This window comes from Trachypithecus francoisi, unplaced genomic scaffold (genome assembly GCF_009764315.1).
Source record: "Trachypithecus francoisi isolate TF-2019V2 unplaced genomic scaffold, Tfra_2.0 Contig00274, whole genome shotgun sequence".
NCBI classification, from domain to species: Eukaryota; Metazoa; Chordata; class Mammalia; order Primates; family Cercopithecidae; genus Trachypithecus; species Trachypithecus francoisi.
In genome coordinates, this window is record NW_022680536.1 from 225763 (window position 1) to 236424 (window position 10662).

The window sequence follows — 10662 nt, forward strand, 5'->3', positions numbered from 1 at the left end:
TTCTAAGCAGCATGCATGCCCTCCCTCCATCACATTGATGATCCCAGCCTCCTTCATATAGAGATCCTGGGGTCTCCACTACCTAAATCAGATCACAGAGGATTCCACTTAAGAAAAACAACAAAAACAGCATGTTCCCAAGCTCATCTCAGAATGGACCACTGTGCAGTGGGGACCCAGAATCTTCATTTAACTGGAAAGCCAGGTAATTCTTGATAGTTTCAAAAGCAATGCTTGAAAACTACTGCCCTGCAACACTCTAAGTTGTACTAGGCTGAGGTGAAGGGAATGGACCAAGAGAAGAGATGTCAAGAGGGTATAAATATGATTCTGTACTAAACCTGCTTCCTAGTTTCCGCCATGACATAGTGCTGCACCCCCTGGGCATCATGTGATCCATGACCAGTGGCACCAACATCACCCAGGAGCTTGTTAAAATCACAGAATTTGGGGGCCCATCTCCAAATCTACCAGATCATAATCTATTTTAATGAGATCCCCAGATATTTCATGTATATATTGGAGTTTTAGAATGGGTGAGGGAATAAATATGATGATTCACCAGGAATCCCACCTTCCCCACCTCAGGGGAAAGAAAACAAGTTTTCACATAACATCTACCAGGCACACTTTATAAACAATGTTAACTATTTCTTTCATGATTCACCAAAGTGTAGTGCACTTGGTTTCTTGAGTCACCTGCTTGGCCCTCTTCCAAGTGTACTTTCCTTCCTTTCTTTTCTTTCCTTCCTTTCATTACTGTTCTAAAGCTTTTTAATAAACTTCCACTCCTGCTCTGAAACTTTCCTCCATCTTTTTCCTGCCATATGCCCCTCTGTTGAATTCTTTCTTCTGAGAAGGCAAGAATTGAGGTTGCTGCAGACCCATATGGATTTGCTGCCAGTAACTAGGATACCTTCCACCAGTGACATATTTGGTGCCACGTGATTCAGATACCTTCCTTAGTGGTAACAGATCTCTATGCCTCACCTTCTTGGCTGGAGGCATCTGGCCCCGTGCGTGCTTTCTCTTCTCCTCTCTCTCTCTCTCTAATTAAAAAATAAAGATTCACCAAAGTAAAGTATCTTATTTCAAATTCATAGAGCAAGGACAGAGCAAGGATTTTTAAATCCAAATGAATCTCTCTCCAGTTCCCCTGGCTTTTGCACAAAGAACCATACAAAAGAAGGCTGCAGGCAGTCCAGGCACAGTGACTCAAGCCCGTCATCCCAGCACTTTGGGAGGCCGAGGTGGACGGATCGCCTGAGGTCAGGAGTTGGAGACCAGCCTCACCAACATGACGAAACCCCATCTCTACTGAAAATACAAAAATTAGTTGGGTGTGGTGGTGCACACCTGTAATGCCAGCTACTCGGGAGGCTGAGGTAGGAGAATCGCTTGAACCCGGGAGGCGGAGGTTGCAGTGAGTTGAGATTTTGCCACTGAACTCCAGCCTGGGAGACAGAGCGAGACTCCATGTCAAACAAAACAAAAACAAAAACAAAACAAAACAAAACAAAACAAAAAGTGGCTGCAGGCAAGAGGAGGCAGTTTTCACAAAACCTCCACCATGGACTCACCAGCCTTGTCCCCTGTATAGGAAAGACTTAACACAGCAGGCCTGGGTTGCTCAAACCCTGCACATTCCCAAGAAAGTCCCACTTTAGTGATGGGCCTTGGTTAGTTTCCTGTAATTTAAGTGCTTAGAATGTTCCCATTGATTAGAGGGCTTTTCATGCTTTGGGTGGGGGGAGTGTCTTGAACCATGCATACAAGATTGTGTAAATAGTGCATGCAAGCGGTGTGCATTGTGGTAAACACTTTTGTTTCCTTCTAAGAGTCTAGAGATTCAAAATCATGTTTGACTATGTGCCTTTGTGTCTGACCTCCAATAAAAACTCTGTACTCCAAGGTTTGAGTGAACTTTCCCAATTGACAATACTTTGGATATATTATTACAACTCATTGCCAGAGGTATTAAGTGCACCCACTGGGAGGACACACTTGGAAGTGCGCCTAGTTTCCCTTGCACATTGGAAGCTTGTGTCTACTTTCCCTTGCACTTTGCCCATCCATCTTTCCCCTATGCTGATTTTGTTTGTGTCCTTTCACTATCGCAAACTATGAGTAGTATAACAACTTCTGAGTCCTGTGAGTCTTACCAATCATTGAATGTGGGCATGGTCTTGGGGACCACTGACACATCCCTCTTCCTTCTAAGAAGCTGCTCTGTTATCTCAAAGCCTAGTGGGGAAGATTTTTTCACCTCATCAGGCCATCTGTCTTAGTCCATTTTGTGTTGCTATGAAGAAGTATCTGAGGCTGGGTAATATAAAAGAAAAATGTGGCCGGGCACAGGGGCTCACGCTGTAATCCCAGCACTTTGGGAGGCCGAGACGGGCGGTTCACAAGGTCAGGAGATCGAGACCATCCTGGCTAACATGGTGAAACCCCATCTCTACTAAGCAATACAAAAAACCAGCCGGGGGAGGTGGCGGGTGCCTGTAGTCCCAACTACTCCAGAGGCTGAGGCAGCAGAATGGCGTAAACCCGGGAGGGGGAGCTTGCAGTGAGCCGAGATCTGGCCACTGCACTCCAGCCTGGGCAACAGAGCTAAACTTAGTCTCAAAAAAAAAAAAACGAAAGAAAAAAAAAAGAAAAATGTTTATTTGGCTCACAATTCTGATGTCTGGAAAAGTTCAAGTTTTGGCATCTGCATCTGGCAAGGGCCACAGACTGCTTATCCTCATGGTAGAAGGTAAAAGGGAGCTGGTGTGTGCAGATATCACATGGCAAGAGAGGAAGCAAGAGAGCCAGAGGCAAGAGGTGCCAGGCTTTTTTAACAACCAGCTCTTGTGGAAACGAACAGAGTGAGAACTCACTTATCTCTTCCCTCAGCTAGGGCATTAATCTATTCATGAAGGATCTCTTCCCATGATCTAAATACCTCCCATGAGGCCCCACCTCCAACACTGGGGATGAAATTTTAACATCTCTACTAAAAATACAAAAATTAGTTGGGTGTGGTGGAGTCAAATACTCCACCACACCCATGAGGTGTGGATTGGAGGAGGATTGGAGGAGTCATGAGGATTGGAGGATTGGAGGAGTCAAATATCCAAGTCATGGCACCATCTAACTTTTTTTCCTACATGGTTGATCTTCAGATACAAAATCACATCTCCTACAGGCTTCTCTATATTTTCTCCAATCTTTCTTCTCCAAGATCAAAATTCTCAGGTGCTTCGATATCATCATTCATATTCAGCTACTTCAACATACCATGGTCATCCTGTCTAGAATGTGTTCAAGTATGCCTGGGCTCTTCTCCAAGTGATTAATTCCAATACTCCCAGATGCATTCCAACCTGCACAGAATGGAACTTGGTCAACACTAACCTCTAGGAATTAAGCCTGAAATCTTATCTCAGCTATTTTTGTAGATACTTTTATTTTCCATTTATGAAATAATAACATATTGAGTTGCTTTTTATTTTTTCTTATTCTGTGCTAACGATTCACAAACTATTTTCTTTTGAATTTCTTTCTAAGCCACTTTAGCAAAGCCTGCAACATTCATACAATCAGTATTTATCTTGGGAGAGTTGATTCATAATTCCCAGCTTTCAATATCTTTTGGATATTGATGAGTTGATGTGACACAAGATTGTAAATGTTCAAACAGATCTTTATTAGATAACTGAGGATAAACATGAAATTCTCCCCAAAGAGTGATGAAAAAAAGTTTACAGCGTAGCAGTGGTTGTCTCTGATATTAACTTCAACTGCATTGAGCTAAAATATACTTTGTTGGTGATATTTGTGACTATCTAGGCCAGGTTAATTATGCTTTGCCTCTAAACAAAGAAACAATCCTTTTTTTCTGAGATGAACTCATCTTGGCACTGCTTATGTTTGTTCAAGCTTTACCACTTCCAGCCTGGCTTGCTGTCCTCCTGGCAGCTGGAGGACAATCTCTGCACAGCATTTCCTGCTTGGCTTCTGGTATTCAGTCCCTAAGGCCCCAGGGGTTAGGAGACACTTCTCATTGCACTGCCAAGTTTTCTTTCCTGGTTTTAGGCTATCATGCATTTGGTTTTGAATTTATCTTCAATCCTTTCCTAATGGACCTTATGACTTGGTTGTTATTCTAGCTAGAAGAAAGTTATTTGAAACCTGACTCATTCTCCTGAGATACTTGTGATCTAAGTCTCAAATGACATGAAAGCTCCTGATATCTCATATCCTTGCATGCAACTCATTGATAATCATGTCAGGGCAAAAGAGCCTGAAATCTAAAACTTCTAGCAATGGTGTGTTGGTCCATTGTGGACAACCTTTAGACCAATCATTTAGAGAGCTGTTAGTTTGCTTAACTTAGCCTATCTTTTGTCACCTTACCTTGTATGCAGTTTAAAAGCAGGAGATCGGCAAAGCCAGGAAAGCCTATTTTAAGCTGTAGATGAAAACAGACACCCAATAAGGGTAAAGCTAAGGCAAAAATGTTCCAATATGACTTCAATAAAATATGTGCTCTGCCTCAGTAGGATGCTTGAGTTGGAAGTGAGATATGTGAGCTCTGGGAGAAGAAGTGATGATTGGGAGGTATGGTGAAGGAAAGGTCTTAGAATATGGGATGAGAGAATTAAAAAAAAGGTGTTCCAAAGGACTACAAATTGAATTCTTTTAAATCTTCTTAGAAAGACAGAGGTAAAGAATATAATTCTTTCTGAGTGTGTTTTTGTGCTTGGATTGTACTGTTTTAATAAGACACTACTATGGCCCAAACCAAGTAAGGGCTGTGTCCCTACTCAAAACTCACCTTGAATTGTAATAATCCACATGTGTTAAGGGTGGGGCAAAGTGGAGATAATTGAATTATTAGAGTCTCTTCTCCTATACTGTTCCTGTGGTAGTGAATAGGTCTCACAATATCTGATGATTTTATAAATGGGAGTTCTCCTGCACAAGCTCTCGCCTACCACCATGTAAGATGTGACTTTCTCTCCTTTACCTTCTGCCACAATTGTGAGGCATCCCTAGTCATATGGAACTGAGTCCATTAAACCTCTTTTTCTTTATAAATTGCCCAGTCTCAGGTATTTCTTATTAGGAGTATGAGAACAGACTAATATAGAAAGCCATATAGTAACTTCATCAGCAAATACCCTTACCTTCTTGGAGTAGCTTGCTTGAGAACTTCAATCATACCCAAAATTGCTTAGTAGAAAACTGTTTCATGCTTTTTGACTTCAAATCCTCTACCTTTTGTTTTTATTGTAGTGAAATGCACATAACATAAAACTGACCACATGAAGCATTTTTAAGTGTACAGTTCGGTGGCACTAAGGATATTTGCCTTGTTGTGCAAGCATCACCATCATCCTTTTCCAGAACCTTTTTCATCTTGCAATATTGAAACTCTGTACCTGTTAAACTATAACTCCTCATTCCTCTTTCCCCCCAGTGCCTGGCAGTGGCCATTCTCTTTCTGTCTCTATGAATTTGACTGCTCTAGGTGCCTCATATAAATGAAATCATACAGTATTTGTTCTGTGTCTGGTTTATTTCACTTAGCATAATGTGCTCAAGGTTTATCCATGTTGGAACCTGTGTCAGAATTTCCTTTCTTTTTAAGCCTCAATTCTTAGTAGATGAAGCACATGCTGGTATCAGAACATTGTAATGGAGAGGTTTTATCAGATTTGCACTACAGGCTATGGTTTCCCTAATTTTTTCTTTAATCAAATACACACAGTTGCACACATCTCCAACCCACACTTAGTCATTCTTTTGGATATTACTTCTCTATTCTCCCTGTTTTTCTGTAAATCAACCTCTATAACACTGTCTTCCAATATACTTGTCTGCTTTATTGATTGATCACTGCTGGTTTATCATGAGCCATGACTATCTCAATCATAGATGTGAGAGGCATGGATGCATGAAAGAAATAGGAATTCCCTGATTTGCAAAGGTTTACAAATTGCCTCATCATACTGATTTTCGCCTGTTTTGCATAATATATAAAAAATGCATGGTTCCTCCTTTATTCCTTTTATGCATTCCTGGCTCTCATATTTGACAGAAATCCTGGACAACTTCAAAGCTTTGCTTCTGACTTTCGTTTCTCTCCTTGGTTCCACTGCTTCCTATGGTATATTGTGTCATGTGGGCACATGAATCATTTTGTACCCAAAGGGTAGTTAAGGTGAGGCAAATGAACAGTGTCATGCCCATTAACATGATCAAAAACCCTTAAAAACACCCTTGGAGGGCTGGGTGGGGTGGCTCATGAGAGTAGTCCCACCACTCCTGGAGGTTGAGGCAAGAGGATTGCTTGAGTCAGTATTTCAAGACCAGCCTGGGTAACACTGCAAGATCCCATGTCTACAGAAAATAAAAAAATTAGCCAGGTGTGGTGGTGAGCAGTTGTAGTCCCAGCTACTTGAGAGGCTAAGATAAGAGGATTGCTTGAACCCAGGAAGTTGAGGCTGCAACCCAGCCTGGGTGACAGAGTGAGACTTTATCTCTACAAAAAATAAAATACTTCCTGAAATGAAGCCATGAATATATGCTCATTAGAGACAATAATAAATGGAAGAGGATTTACCAGAATTTTACCACTTCTACTGTATTTAGTATGATAATGTTTGGATAAAAGTATTACAACTACTGTTAACATTTTGTTACATACTCTCTGGAGTTTCTTTCTAAATATATAGCATGTGTTTATTATTTTACAAAAGTATTCTATGTATGGAATTATGTGTACACTTATATACACACATTTTTATGTTTTATTTGAATTTCTTAAATTTATAGCAAAGTTGAACTTACATTTATTTATTTATATTTCTTTAATAAATAGCCTGTAGTAGTGTGTGTTTTCTTGTTCTTGACTTACAAAGCTGGTTTTGTACTACAAATATCACTACATGTCATATTTGGAAATTATTTCCTCCATGTTGACATTTATGGTTTGATATTTTGATACATTTTAACAATAGTTGTTTTTAATAAGTATATAAGAAATGCTTTTTCAAGTATTTTCTTGTGATATTGCCTTTTAGTGTTATGCTTTGTAATTCACCCTTTTACAGTTAGATGACATAAATGCTCACTTTTATTTTTAGAATCCCTTTATGACTTTTTATTTGTTTTTTTACATGGGTGATTCATTTCCATATTTACTCCAGCAAATAGAGTAAGTGGGGTCTTTAACATCCCCCTATCCCTTACCACTATGGCTAACCCCCAAATCTGTATGATAATATGCAGCATCCAGACATCTCCTCTTGAAGGCCACATAGGCAGACTAAATTAAAATCCTCAAGACACAGCTTCATATTGATGCCAGAGCTTCAACCTAAGAGGCTCAGGTTTAATTGTTCTGGGTGCTCTGTGGCATCACCCTTTATAAAATATCCACCCCAATGCACCATCACCTACTATTTCACCACGTGATTTAAGATGAAGATTGGATTAAGAAGCAGTAATTGGCTGGGTTCTGTGGCTCAAGTTTGTATGTAATCTCTGTATTTTGGGAGGCCGAATCAGGGAGATTGCTTGAGACCAGGAGTTAGAGACCAGCATGGCCAACATGTGAAACCCCATGTCTACTAAAAATATGAAAATTAGCCAGATGTGGTGGTGCGGGGCTGTCATCCTAGCTACTCAGGGGTAGGAGGCAGGATAGTTGGTTGAACCAGGAGGCAGAGATTATAGTGAGTCAAGATGGCACCACTGCACACCAGTCTGGGTGATAGAGCAATACTTTGTCTCCAAAAAACAAAAGAAGCACATTGTTTACCCACTGGGGTGAGTCCTCAAACTGTGACAGGTATTGAGATTAAGCGTTCATAGCAATTTGACATGCCGTGACCTCCAAGCAACTGGACAGTGTCCACAGATGGGAAGTAGTGTTGAAGATTTGTGTAGCAAGAGGTTCTCTGGTACAGTTGCAAAGCTAGGCCAACTCTATGTGTATACCTATATAATATATATCCTACACTATGTATGTATGTCATAGATACATATACTCACATACCCTAGATGTATATAGCACATTTATTGTATGTGTGTATATATGTACATGTATATATGCATAAAGATATAAGGAATAGAGTTATAAGCATATGGCAGATATAAATTGTGAGGCTTTAAAATTTTGTTTTCAAATGCCTGTATTTCTGTCTTGCATTTATTAATGGCAACTGTTGCATTCATATCTTTCTCCAGTTCCTTTTATGGCACCTATCCAAGAATAAAAAGTGAACAACAGTGTATAGCAGCAGTAATACAGCTACTTGGAGCTCTCTATTTCAAAACAGGAGGAGGAGAAGTGGGGATAGTGAAAGAAGAGGAGGGAAAAATCACCTCTGCTGAAAAACCAAAGAAAAGAGGAACAAAAAAAATGCAAAGGTAAGTTGACATTCACTTTGATCCAGTCTGATTTTCATGGGGTACATTGTCCTCAATTTATTAAAAATGCCCTGAAAAACCTCAAAACAGTGAGGAAGTAGACCAGTGCCAATGTTTGTTGCTGAATTAAAATCCTACCTTGTCCTGTTCTCCTCAACAAAAGGCATGCTAAGGTCTCCAAATATGGTGTAACAGCCACAGACAGAGGAACATCTTTTTAGTAACATTGTACTGGAGTCATCTTGCCCAAGGCAGCTTTTGAAGTCTGAATTTGTGTAGGTCAAAGAGCCATTCAGTAATGAAATACTTCTTGAATGTATATCCTTTAGTGGAGATGGAACTGCATAGTATAGAGAGTAAAACTTGATGCAGGTGACATTTATCATTACAGTAATTTGAATGAAGAAACAGAAACAAAAACTTGTCTTCTCATATATGGGCAGTCTAGCTATTGACAAACGTGGAATGTGAAATGGAGGTGTTTAGTTAGGGTTCTCCATAGAAAGAGAACAAATAAGAGACATAGCTCCTATTAAAGAGATTTATTATGAAACATTGACTCATGTGATTATGGAGGCTAAGTCGCACGACTTGCCATCTGCAATCTGGAGACCCAGGAAAGCTGGTGGTGAAGGGTGAAGGCCAAAGAGCCACAGAGCACCTGTGGAATATATTTCAGTCTAGATATGAAGGTCCGAGAGCCAGAAGCACAAAGGGCAAGAAAAGACTGATGTTTCAGCTCAAGCAGCCTGACAGAATGAGGGCAAATCCAAACTTCTTCTACCATTTTTTTTAGTCAAGCCCTCAACAGATGCATAAGACCTACCCACAATGGAGAGGGCAATCTGCTTTACCTGTCCATCAATTCAAGACTTAGTCTCTTCTGGAAACACCCTCACAAACACAATGGGAATATGTTTAATCAGTTTTCTAGATTGGTTAAACATAGCATGTCATGGCCCATCACATCAAGTTGACACATAACTTCTTATCCTCTAACAGAGAAAAACAAAGTCAAAAGGCAATGGGCATGGATAGTGGGACAGCTGGTTGAACAGAAGTGCTGGGGGTTCATTATATCATCATGTAATAATGAGGACTTATTATATTATGTTGTATTTTTTTCCTGTATATTTGGAGATTTTCATAAATACATACCATTCTCATTCCTACAAAACTCCCTCTAATGTTCTATTATTCTGTTTAATATGGTTTGACTCTGTGTTCCCACTCAAATCTCATCTCACATTGTAATCCCCACATGTTGAGGGAGGCAAGTGATTGGATCATGGGGGTGTGGGGGTGGTGTCCCCCATGCTCTTCTGGTAATAGTGGGTGAGTTCTCAAGAGATCTGATGGTTTTATAAATGGCAGTTTTTCCTGTAGTCTTGATTCTCTCTCCTCCTGTCTTGTGAAGAAGGTATCTGCTTCCCTTTTGCCTTCTTCCATGATTGTACATTTCACAAGACCTTTCCAGTCATGCAGAACTGTGAGCCAATTAAATTACTTTAGAAATTACCCAGTCTCAGGTATTCCTTTATAGCAGTGTGAAAATGGACTAATACATGGCTCTCTGTGATTCTTTTTCTCATTCTACTTTACTGGCTAAGTTATGCTCAGACCCATGGATCCTTTCCTGGAAAACCTCCCAGTGACATCTCCACACTCCTCCTCCGTGCTCTTCCTGTAGCCCTGTACAAATATTCATCTTAGTCCTTTCCAGACTATATTGTATTTGTTGTTTTCTTGTCTGTTCACAAGCTAAACTGAGCTGCTTGAAGGCAAGAACTGGGTCTCTCAGGCCTAACTGTGTACAGAGGCCTACACAGAAGACCATTTAGTAGAAATTTGCAGAGTGAACGTGCATAGCAAATTGATCACTTGTCTGCATGGTGGAGAAGTACATTTTCTCTGTATTCCATTTCTCATTTTTCTGGAAAAGCTGGTCAATAAATGTTAATTCATCATGATGAAATAACTTTGCCTCCTAGACTGCCATTTATAAACTCCCTCTCAAGTCTTAAACCAAAGTTGAGATTTATCCTTCGTATACACTTATTCTGTTATTGGCATAATCTCAGAGGAGCAAAATTCAGTGACGATGAAAGTCATGATTACAATGTGCAGTTTCCAGGGAGCAGTTGACCGTGTATCCATTTTGCTTGGATGGAAATATAGTAATCTCATCCAGCCTTCAGTATTGAACACATTGGTTATGATTTTTTTTTTTTTTCATGT

At 40.1% G+C, this 10662-nt stretch overlaps 1 long non-coding RNA gene across 1 annotated transcript in view; it reads left to right on the forward strand.

Annotated features, from left to right (window-relative positions):
- The window catches only part of LOC117083006, a 32568-nt gene extending 24165 nt beyond the window's left edge, over nt 1-8403 (forward strand). Inside the window, exon 3 of the long non-coding RNA XR_004436897.1 lies at nt 8242-8403. This is a non-coding gene — a long non-coding RNA (uncharacterized LOC117083006). The remainder of the gene's footprint in view (nt 1-8241) is intronic.
- Nucleotides 8404-10662: the final 2259 nt, after the last annotated feature.